Source organism: Chrysemys picta, unplaced genomic scaffold, assembly GCF_011386835.1.
Source record: "Chrysemys picta bellii isolate R12L10 unplaced genomic scaffold, ASM1138683v2 scaf235, whole genome shotgun sequence".
Lineage (NCBI taxonomy): Eukaryota > Metazoa > Chordata > Testudines > Emydidae > Chrysemys > Chrysemys picta.
The window spans coordinates 10,827-21,509 of NW_027052942.1; the positions used below are offsets into that span (position 1 = coordinate 10,827).

At 54.9% G+C, this 10,683-nt stretch overlaps 1 long non-coding RNA gene across 1 annotated transcript; it reads right to left on the reverse strand.

Annotated features, from left to right (window-relative positions):
• Positions 1-7,011: 7,011 nt before the first annotated feature.
• LOC135978386 (uncharacterized) lies at positions 7,012-9,182 on the reverse strand. Its single transcript, XR_010595788.1, has 3 exons — positions 8,561-9,182; positions 8,337-8,428; positions 7,012-7,949 (listed from the first exon to the last, which is right to left on the reverse strand). It is a non-coding gene; the product is annotated as an uncharacterized LOC135978386 (long non-coding RNA).
• Positions 9,183-10,683: the final 1,501 nt, after the last annotated feature.

The following is a 10,683-nucleotide window of genomic DNA, read 5'->3' on the forward strand; positions in this document are numbered from 1 at the left end:
AGCAATTGCAGCCCCAGTCCATCTGTGTTTCTGATTGTTTCAGGAAGTCCTCAGATATGAGGGGGTGGTACTTCCTGGCCAGTCAGTCAAAAGTGTTAGTGTCACCGTGAGATAAACCCCTCTCCCAGACCACACCCTCTGATCCACCTTTTCCACTCCAGATCCAAAAAACCCAGATATCAGGTCTTGTCAAATGGCACCTGGACACACAAGCCGGAATGCGAACTGGCCGGGTGGCAACCCTAATCCTCCATGAATTTATCTAGTTCTTTTTTGAACCCTGTTATAGTTTTGGCCTTCACAACATCCTCTGGCAAGGAGTTCCACAGGTTGACTGTGCGCTTGTGAAGAGACTGTGCAGTGTGAAGATTGATCCCATTGATAGATTGTCAGCTCTTCATGGCAGGGATTGTCTTTTGTGTTGTGTTTGTGCAGCACCTGGCACAATGGGGCCTAGTCCATGACTGGGGTGCCTAAATCGTATGGTAATATAAATAACAAACACATATACAGCACCTGGCACAATGGACTGGGGCCGTTAGGTCCTACTGAAATCCAAATAAATAATAACAACAACAGATTTGAATTGCACTGGGCATAGGGCCAGAAACCTATGCCTTAGGGAACCAGTGGTGTCAAGAACCTAGCTCTGGGTCTGTTACTGTCCGTGTCCTTAGCTGCTCTTGTCAACACAAAGCTGAACCGGGGGTGTTTTGGTGGCACTCCCTCTGGAGCTGCCTGTATTGTTAACAGTTTGCAGGTGAAATACAGTCCAGAGCCGAACTTGCCGTGACCTACAGTCTGGTAGGTTTGTTTCCTGCCACGGCTCCGTGTTTGATGTGGCTCTCGGGAGGTCAGTGAGAATGTTTGCATTCCCATGAGTCACCCTGTGGCTCGAGCAATACAGAATAGGTGTGTTTTCCCCACAGAGAAGTAAGCAGAGGTGTGGATCATTTATCCTGTTACCTCTGCATGGGGCAGAGAAAATTAAAGCTCTCCAAGTGTTTCAGGCTTTTATCTACACATGACCAGGAGGAGGAACAGGAGCAGGCCGTGATGTCAGAGAATGCCAATGTGTAGGAGTATCTGCGGGCACCTGAGGATTTGTTTTTGCAAGACCTTTTAACTCATGATTGTTTACCTCTTCATCAAATGTCACTCAGATTTGGTCTGATTTCCCCCTGGCCAACTATGAATCTTCCAGCCTGCACTGCTTGGAATGCAGGAGCTGGAGGTCCTTTGTGTCAATACTGAGCCAGTGGGGCTAGGGGGCGCTCTGCTGCTGGACCACCTGCCGGAGGAGCCGTAAAACTGAGATCCCAATCAGGGGTCGTTGCTGAAGATCCCACACCACTTTTTGCCAGAATTGGGGGGTTACCCCCACTCTCCTGGCTAAATTTCTAGGTAGGAGATGAATCAAGGGTGGGCAAAGCAGAAGATGAGATAGAGAACAAGGGAGGGAGGAAACAGGTGGGACCAGAGAACGAGGAACAAAGATGGAGGGAGAGAGACTCGCAAGGAAGAGGAACAGATAGAATGACCCACAGGGCAGGGGAAAGGGTGATTTGTGATGAAGACAGAATGATAAAATGGAGCAAGAAAACAGAATGGGCAGAGCTGGGGGACGTCGCTTGTAGGTGTTTCTTCTTGAGAGAAGGTGGCTTGTGCTGCAGGTAGGGTTGCCAAGCCTCCAGGATTGGCTTGATGTCTCCATGAATTCAAGATTAATCTTTAATTAAGGATTATGTCATGTTATGAAACCTTCAGGAATACGTCCAACCTAAATTGGCAACCCACGAGGAGGACGTACCTTTCCCCCTGCCAAGGGTTAGACGCAGAGGCAGTAGGGCCAACACCCCATGTTAAAAAATCATGTCATGTCCCCCCAAATCATGAGGTTAATAAATCAATAAATGATTTGCTCTCTGGTTTTTGAGCCTTTGGAGTTCACATTTTCAAATATTTACCCACAGCCATAAAATCTAGAGCGACTCACTTGAAAGAAAGGAAGAAGAAAGCTGAGATTCTCCTTCAAAATGCCCGGCTGAGTTTTCGAAAGGAAAGGCTGAACTTGCTCCACTGTGAGCCAACAGGCACCACTTGGAACTCCAACCATTGATCAGACTACAGCAGGCCCCCCGGCTTTGCCCCCTGCCCCCGAAAGTCAGCGTTAGGGCTGCTGACTTTCTAATCACACAAAACCGAACACCCCTGCCCTAACCCTTCTCCAAGGCACGTTCCATTGCCACCCCATCACCGAGGCCCTGCCCCGCCCCGTCTCCGAGGCCCCACCCCCGCTCACTCCATTCCCCCCGCCCTCTGTCGCTCGCTCTCCCCCACCCTCACTCCACTCCTTCATTTTCACCGGGCTGGGGCAGGTGGTTGGGGAGTGGGAGGGGGTGAGGGCTTCGGCTGGGGGTGTGGGCTCTGGGGTGGGGCCAGGGATGAGAGGTTCGGAGTGTGGGAGGGGTCTGGGCTGAGGCAGAGGGTTGGGGTGTGGGAGGGGACATGGGCTTTGGGGTGGGGGTGCAGGTTCTGGACTGGGGCCAGAAATGAGGGGTTCCGGGTGTGGGAGGTGGATCCAGGCTGGGGCAGAGAGTTGGGGTGCGGGAGGAGGTTAGGGCTCCAGCTGGGGGTGTGGGCTCTGGGGTGGGGCAGGGGATGACGGGTGGGGGAAGGGGTTCAGTGCTGGGGCAGGCAGTTGGAATGCGGTGGGGGGAGGTGAGGGCTCCGGCCTGGGGTGCGGGCTCTGGGGTGGGGCTGGGGATGAGGGGCTTGGGGTGCAGGGGAGGCTCAGGGCTGGGGTAGGGTGTTGGGGGGGTGCAGACTCTGGGAGGGAATCATAGAGTCATAGAATATCAGGGTTGGAAGAGACCTCAGGAGGTCATCTAGTCCAACCCCCTGCTCAAAGCAGGACCAATCCCCAAGCTTGGGTGCAGGAGGGGGCTCAGAGCTGGGTCAGGGGGTTGGGGTGCAGGAGGGGTTTTGGAGTGCGGGCTCCGGGTGGTGTTTACCTCAGCCGGTTCCAGGGAAAGGGCGACATGTCCCTTGGCTCCTAGGCGGAGGCGCAGTCAGGCAGCTCTGCACGCTGTCTCCACCCAGGCAATGGGAGATGCGGAGCCAGCCCTCGGGGTGGGGGCTGTGCATGGGGCTGCGGCCGTCCCTCCATCTAGGAGCCGAGGGATATGTCGCTGCTTGCGGGGAGACGCGCGGAGCCAGGTAGGGAGCCTGCCAGCCCCACGCCAACCGGACTTTTGACAGCCCAGTCAGCAGTGCTGACCGGAGCCGCCAGGGTCCCTTTTCGAGCGGGTGTTCCGGTCGAAAACCGGACACCTGGCAACCCTAGCCAGGATGCTTGCAGCCAGCAAGATTCCTCTACTATTAAAGGTGCAGTGCCCAGAAAAGAGAAGGCCGACATCTCAGTCACATGGCTACACGCGGCCTAGTGCACAGTGAGGAAAGTTGGCCGCACACACTTGGAAATCAGCAGCAGCTTTATTATGCAACAAACAACACAATGCCGTGTTAACTCTGGCCCGTACTTCTGTGACGCTTGGAAAGGCTCCTATGAGAGGGGAAAAAAACACAAAAAAAGCAATGATCTTCAGCTATATATTGATCTTCCAAACTCTCTGTTTCTAGCCATCCAGCTTGCATCTAAACACTCGACACTCATATTAAAACAACCATCGTTTCCACCTGAAAGGACCACGTTTCCTGCCCCTCTAGGGTTACAGGGGTGTACCCAGGGCCGGCACAACCCATTAGGCAACCTAGGCGGTTGCCTTGGGCGCTAACATTTGGGGGGCGGCGACCGCGGCGGCCGGATCTTCGGCTGCCCCCGTTGTCGTTGGTATTTCGGGGGCGGGACCTTCTGCCGCCTGTCGGGGGCGGCATTTCGGGGGCGGGACCTTCCGCCACCTAGGGCAGCAAAAACGCTGGCGGCGCTCCTGGGTGTACCTTGAGCTGTAGTGCACGGCCTGTGTCTCTGCTTACCTCGCTAGTCCTGGAACAGCTCCTCGGGAAACAGCACCTCAGCCCTTCTGGCCTGGAATAGGAAGAGGAAGGATTAATCATTCAAACACATAACAGCCCATGTCACCGTGGGGCTGAAGGGCTCCTGCTACTCAGACTGCATCAATGGGCACAGAGACCGGACATAATCTGATTCGCTGCAAAGGAACCTAAGAGGAGAAAAACGTAGGGGAGGCAGGTATCAGGGGGTAGCCGTGTTAGTCTGTATCTACAAAAACAACAAGGAGTCTGGTGGCACCTTAAAGACTAACAGATTTATTTGGGCATAAGCTTTCGTGAGTAAAAACCTGAGTTGCATCCGAAGAAGTGAGGTTTTTACTCACGAAAGCTTATGCCCAAATAAATCTGTTAGTCTTTAAGGTGCCACCAGACTCCTTGTTGTTTTTGTAGGGGAGGCAGAGCATCAGCGCCACCCTGTGGTGAGTGGCTTACATGACTAGTTTCTGCCTTACTTTTTTGGAAGAACAATACAAAGTCCTAACTAAGGGGGAACTGTTTCCTTGCAGTGAGCCCAGGACGAATTCCCACCAGAGGGGCTGCTGCTGGGCTAGGGTGTTAACTTGGACCCTGCCTTCCTTTGCAATCCCCAAGCCTCTTCAAGCGCAGTCAATTAGGACTCCAGGAACAGAGGTGGTTGCTTTGGGTAGGTCTACATTTGGGGCTATTTTGACCCTGCTAGCACGGGTGTAACAGCAGTGTAGACGGTGAGGCCTGGCTAAGGCAAGTAAAGGGACACTTGAACCCTATGGCTACGCACCCTACATGCCCATGCAGGGCCTCTCGTGTCTACGCTGCTATATTTAGTAGGGTAGAGTCCTGCCCCTTCCCCGCTGCCAGAGCCTTTCCCCACAGCAGTGAAAGATTCCAGTGGGGAAAGGCTCTGGGGGGGGGGGGCAGTGCGGAATGGCACCGGCAGCTCCCCAAGCTGAGCCTGGCTGCCCTCCCTACCACAGCCTTTCATGTGTAGCTACACGCACCCTACGTGCGGACGTAAATGTAGACAAGGCGTTTGTGTAATAAAGGACAGCGCAGGATGGAAGAGGGACAGGGTCAGGATTTAAGGATCATGGAAGCTTTTTTTTTTGTTGGCTGCTGTATGGAGATGGCTGCTGTGTTCGTAAAGGGACCCCTGTACTACAGAAATAGCTCAGGGTCTGGGACAGGGTGTCACATTTTTCCTTGTCCTTCTGCACCTCAAAACTTTTTTTTTAAAAGGCTACTAGTCAAATCCTGCAGTTGGGAACCCAGTGTGCAGTGCACACAGCCTAGCTACACACCAGGGGTTATTGTAATCAGCGACTGCCCCAAGCCACATCATTCAGCTCTGGCTCCGGATCCAGATCTCAGCGTCCCCAAGTCCACCAGTGCTGGGTTTGGGGTTTCCAGTCTGAGCCCATCTCTCACTGCCATGATCATTTCAAAGCCTCAGCCAACACACTCCAGTGTCCTGAGTCACTGATGCTGCAGGGCTAAAGATCCTCAGCTGGTGGGAATTTGCAGAGCTCCATTGCCGTCCATAGCGCTAAGCCAATTTGCACCATCCGAGGAGCTGGTTCTTGGAGCCTGGTACTGACTAGTGAAGGACTAGCTATAGCCATTAGCAGACTGAATCAAAACTTGAGTTCCACCCAGTCTAGGACCCCATCTCTGACAGCAGCCAGCACCCGATGGTTCAGAGGAAGCTGTCAGAATCTCACAGAAGCAGCTGTGGAAGAATCTGTCTCCCAGATGGGCTTTCTACAGATCTCTAATAGGCCTCTGTCCTTATTCTCCCCCAAAGCGGAGTGACGTTACCACAGGAAGGAACAAAGGTACCTGTTCTAAATAGAGTTCAGCCTGAGAATTAGTCTGAATCCAATATGCTGACAGGCTGAAAAAAAATGAAGGGCCCAGCCGGCTCTGTAGTGCTCTGCGCTTTCCCAGCCAGCCAGGTCCTTCCTGAAGCCGTTGTTCAGAAAATAGGGATCTCCTCAGAATCGCCCTGGGCTCATGTGTGCATGGTGGCTGGGGTGGGAGACTCAGTGGGGACAAGAGCCAGAGTCAGTCCAGAGCGACTGTAGGAGAACTACGCTGCGAGCTGGACTGTTCCCGTGCCAGGCAAACCTGCTTTCATGGTTAGCGTGGTCTTGCCTCCAGCTTTCCTGTCTTACTTTTAAGCAATTGTCCTGGCCTCCTGAGAATGTGAATAACTCCCATAGGCTCGCTGATCACCGTGACCACACTCCCCCGGAGCCTTCTCCTTGCTGTCAGCTCCCTCACTCCCTGCCCATAACTCTCCTCCCACAGTCCAGGGACCAGTTATTTTGCACTTTGCTGTATTTTGTCTACAGTCTCCTCTGTAAATGTGTGTGTGTGTGTGGGAGGGTGGGGGGAGGGGTGAGGGTGGGGGTGGGGGAGGGGTGAGAATTGCCATATGAAAGGTGGCGAGGAGAGAGCTTGTCTCTAACTCTACAGAGCTTTGATCTCCTTGCTGTGATTCACACCCTTACTGCTGCGTAATAGAGGTGAAGGAGGCATGGCCCAGTCTAGTGGCACTAGCCCATTTCAGTCATGAGGACAGAGGTTGCTGTGCTCTGGGTTTATCCTGCCAGCCTGGGGCTGGCCAATCACTGTACTGTTATGTAATAAGGGTCCCCTGTGGAACGCATAATGAGCTAGTCAGGGTCAAAGGTTATTTGGTCCGTCCTCAGCCATGAATTTTAGCAGGCGGATGCTGCTCCTCCCTCTTTTCTCCTCTTTGTGGAATTTGGCGGTGCCCAGCAGTTCGTGTGTTGGGGGATCAACAAGGAAAAAAGAAGTTTAGCAACAGCAGAGAAAGGGGAACCCTGGATTAGCTTTATTCCAGCTAAATCATCACACTATTAATGACGGAAATGGTCTCTGCTCTGTCCTTTGTAGGGCTCAAAGAACACATTCTCTTCTCCATGGGCCTGGGCCAAAGCCCATTAAAGACAACAGAGAGACTGACTTCCGTGAGCTTTGTTTGGATCAGGCTACTATGAACAAAGAGGGGTTGGACTCATTCCTGCGTCTCTAGGCTTAGCCTATAACCATCTCACTGTCCACTATTTCCTTTGACTGACGGGCTGGTCTCACCCTCACTCAGATCCCGGACTAAGGAACTGGATCTGGGGAGTTTGTACCCAATATCCCCCACCTCCTCCCTCTTTACATCTGAGGGTCTCTCTGATGAGTCCTTGCTGAGGACTGTCAAGTCATATTGCCCTGGCCTGATCTTCTTTGACTAACCACCAGGAAATACGGGCTTCCAGGGCTCCATCTGTGTCTTTGCATTAACCAAGTGTATCTTCCTGCCTCATTTAACTACCAGGCTCCTCTGATCAGCGAAGCAGCAGAAAAGCTTCCTGACTCAGGATACAGAGTAACTCTGCTGCTCAGTGCAGCATCTGCCAACCTGCCAGCCTTGAGGCCCAGCCTGTGATATGGTTCTGCAGATCCTAGGCTCAGTGCAGATCCTGGCAGCTGCGTGGGAATGTGCCTGAAAGCCGCTTTTGTGCACCACCCCCACCAACTTGGAAGCCATCTGGTCACTGGGCCAGCCCCCAGCATAAAGCAGAGAAGCCTCGGGGATGCCGCAGCCATGCCCCCTCTCCCTTGGGAACACCTCCCTCTCCTGAGGCTGGGAGGAGGGTGGTGTTGGAGCCATTACAACAGGCCGATGGCGCCCATTACAGAAGAGGATGATCACACAGTGGATGACCAAAGCACACAGTACAAATTAGACCCCATTGGTGCCATGACAGGGCCTCTGCGTCCCCATTGCCATCTCCTTGACCCACACCCTGGGACCTCTGCTTCCTCACTGCACTAACCTAAGGATATTACTTACGTTCACGTACCAAGTCCAGGCCTTCTGATCTGGGTCTGTCTGCCGGCGTGCTGGACAGTGCGCCCTAGGGAATCAACACAACGGCTCTCCTGTCAATGCTTACATTCTCCAGGGCGAACTTTCAGAGGTTCAGCCTCTCAACAAAGAGAGCAGTTTTCAAGACGTCTCACGGGAAATCAAATGCAGTCACAATCTGGGAAATTACCGAGGGACTGATGGCCAAATGCTGCACTATTTCCACTGTTCCAGAGGGATTTCCTCAGAAGTATCTGGATGATTATGGTTTCAACACAATCCCTGCCTTTTACATAAACCCCAGGCCAGCCCACTTACAGGTCAAGAAATGAGGATGCAAGGTGCCCCAGACATACATATGGGGCACTGCCAGTTGTGAGAATATGGGACTGAGCAACGCTCTGCAATCTCAGTTCAACAAGTCAACAAAACTTACCTCAGCAAAGAAGGCAACTGAGGTGAGCGTGTGCTTCTTCCTGCCCCACTTGGGCCTTGGGCCTGAAATCCTTCCCTCTCTCATGTGGGGCTCTGCAACATAAATACCCATGAGTAACAGGGACAGCAAGCTCTACAGAGCAAATCTGTACGGCAGATGGTAGAAAGAATAGCTTATACTATCTATCTATCTGTCTATCTATCATTACATGTTAATTCACTTACAGCATCTAGGCCTCCCCATTGTAGCTGAATGGTTCACAGTCAGAAGCTGGGATGTATCTGTTGAGGGGCTGGATTGTAGGATGAGAGTCCATGCATAGGCTCAGGCCAATGTCTTCCTATGTCACTGTCCAAAGTCTGGCACTAACATTCATATTCAGGCATCTAGACGAGTGGACTGATTTTCAGAGGAGCTGAACAGCCACGGCTTCGGCAGATTCGAGTGAGAAGTTCTTGGTATTCAGCATTTGAGAAAGGTCAGGCCATTTATTTAGGTGCCTGAGTGTGGCACTGCAGCCGCTGCTATGGGTCGTTTACAATGAATACGGAATCAACATCATCTCGGCACGACAACCAAGTTCAGGATCTAATCGAGCTGTATCCTCTCTGTACTGCTGTACGGTTGCGAAACATTGGGACTGCACCACTCAGAGTGGGCAAAGCTGGAGGCTTTCCACATAAAATGCCAACGTTGTATATTGGGCATAGAGTGGAAGGACTTCATTTGTAAAGCAGATGTTTATGGTCGCTCCGGTCTACAGACTACTGGGGCCATTGTCCGCAGATGGCATTTTATGCTTTTCAGACATGTCGCGAGTATGCCACAAGACCAGGCCTGCACAACATACGGCCCGCGGGCCGCATGCGGCGTGTGGGGGCTCACTGTGCGGCCCGCGGGGGGATTCTAAACCCCACGCACACAAAGTCCCGAGGCTGGCGTGGCGGCGCTTCCTGGGGCAGCTCCTGGTGGCGTGCCTGCCCGCCGACAGGAGCCAGCAATGCGGGACACGGGCACGGGGATGGAGCCCTCGTGCGCCGCCGCGCCTCCACCCGCCCCCCCCCACCGACCCCAAGCGGGACACGGAGCCCGCGCGCGTTGCTGCCCCTCCCCACTGCCCCAAGCGGGACACGGGCACGGAGCGCTCGCTCCCCCCCCCCCCCAGCGGGACACAGGGCTCAGCCACCGCCCCCGTCCTGAGCGCTTTTTGGCCCACCCCCCCCGGGACTCCTGCCCCATCCAACCCCCCGCGTTCCTTGATGCCCACCCCGGGACCCCTGCCCCATCCACCCCCTTCCCTGTCCCCTGACTGCCCTCCGCTGCCCCATCCAACTCCTCTCCTGATTCCCCATCCAAACACCCCTTCTCCCTGTCCCCTGACCACCCTTGGAACCCCTGCCCCTGACTGCCTCCCACCACCCCATCCAACCCCTGCTCCTTCCTGACTGCCCCCCGGGACCCTTGCCCCCATTCAATCCCCCTGTTCCCTGCCATCTGACCGCCCCGACGCCTATCCACCCCCCCACCTCCCTGAACTCCCCTGCCCTCTATCCAACATCCCGTCCCTGCTCCCTTACCGCGCTGCCTGGAGGTGGCTGGCGGTGCTACAGCCGCGCCGCTCGGCTGGAGCCAGGCCACACTGCCACTGCGCAGTGCCTGGAGCACCGAGTCAGTCTGAGCTTGCAGCCCCCCCGCTTCCCGTGAATCAGCTGTTCGCGCAGGAAGCCTGGGAGGGCTGAGAAGCAAGCAGCGGCTTCGCGCTCAGGCCCAGGGAGGCGGAGCGGAGGTGAGCTGGGGCGGGGAGCGGTTCCCCTGCGCGCCCCTCCCCCCGGGTTACCTGCTGTGGTGCGGACGGCTCCCCCCACCCCAGCTCACCTCCGCTCCGCCTCCGCCTCCCTGGGCTTGAGCGCGAAGCCGCCACTTGCTTCTCTGCCCTCCCAGGCTTCCCGCGCGAGCAGCTGATCGCGGGAAGCGGGGGGGGAGGGGGAGAAGCGGGGCAGAGTGTTCAGAGGCGGAGGCGGAGCGGAGGTGAGCTGGGGCCGGGGAGCGGGGTGGAGAGCTGGAGCACCCATGGGGTCGGCTCCTAAGGCGCCATTTTTGGATAATGTGCTCAGGGGGAGCAGCCGCTCCCTCTGCTCCCCCCCCAGCTACGGTCCTGGTCACTTCAACTTACCGGTTGTTAAATTTAGAAGCCCTTTTAGAACCGGTCCCGCGCAGGACAACTGGTTCTAAAAGGGCTTCTAAATTTAACAACCGGTTCCCGTGAACCGGCTCCCGCTCACCACTGGAGACTCCCCTTGCTGCTCTCACCCTAGGAGCCAGAGACCTCCCAGCAGGGCTGGTGAGT